This window comes from Gossypium raimondii, chromosome 1 (assembly GCF_025698545.1).
Source record: "Gossypium raimondii isolate GPD5lz chromosome 1, ASM2569854v1, whole genome shotgun sequence".
Lineage (NCBI taxonomy): Eukaryota > Viridiplantae > Streptophyta > Magnoliopsida > Malvales > Malvaceae > Gossypium > Gossypium raimondii.
Genome location: NC_068565.1, coordinates 38,438,509 through 38,439,293, shown reverse-complemented (window position 1 = coordinate 38,439,293; position 785 = coordinate 38,438,509). Strand labels below are relative to the sequence as shown.

Genomic DNA, 785 nt, shown 5'->3' with positions numbered 1-785 from the left:
ATTCTTAAGCATTGAAGATATTGAAGATACCTGAGATGCGAGTGAAGTGAGAGCGTCCACTTCATGTATTCCAGCGACTCATCTTCCTGATGTTTCTCGATTGGTTGGCCATTGATAATTGTTGCTGGCAATCCTCTCAATAATTTCGTAAGCCTCATTATATGACTTAGAAAGGAGAGCACCATTAGAAGAGGCGACAACTACCATCCTTGTGTAAGCGTTGAGACCATTATACAATGTCTCAAGTTGAATGCAATGTGGGATTCCATAATGAGGGCACTTTCGTAATAACTCTTTGTAGCTTTCCCATGTCTCATACATGGACTCATCATCCATTTGTTGGAAATAAGTGATCTCATTCCTCCACTTGACATTCTTACTCGGTGGGAAATACGTCATGAGGAATCTCTCGGCTAACTCTTGCCATGTAAAAATGGAGTTCGGTGGCAATGAGTTCAACCAGGCACGAGCTCTATCCCTTAGCGAATATGGGAACAGGTTCAGTTGTAATGCATCTTCGGGTACTCCGGCTAACTTGAAAGAATCATTCACTTCCATAAATAGTCTTAAGTGAAGATGAGGATCTTCAGTAGGCATTCCACAGAATTGGCCCACAGTCTGAAGCATCTGGAACATGACTGGCTTCAGCTCGAATTATTGTACCTCGATTTCGAGTCCCCTAATATCTGGATTAAGATAGTTAAATACTGGCACAACATACTGTCGTAAAGCTCTATTCCTATCATCAGCAATAAGGATAGGATTCTGAGCAAGGTTTGCTTCGT

At 41.8% G+C, this 785-nt stretch overlaps 1 non-coding gene across 1 annotated transcript; it reads left to right on the top strand.

The window, feature by feature from the left end:
* The first annotated feature begins 262 nt into the window (after nucleotides 1-262).
* Nucleotides 263-368, top strand: LOC128032661 (small nucleolar RNA R71). Its single transcript, XR_008188911.1, has one exon. It is a non-coding gene; the product is annotated as a small nucleolar RNA R71 (small nucleolar RNA).
* Nucleotides 369-785: the final 417 nt, after the last annotated feature.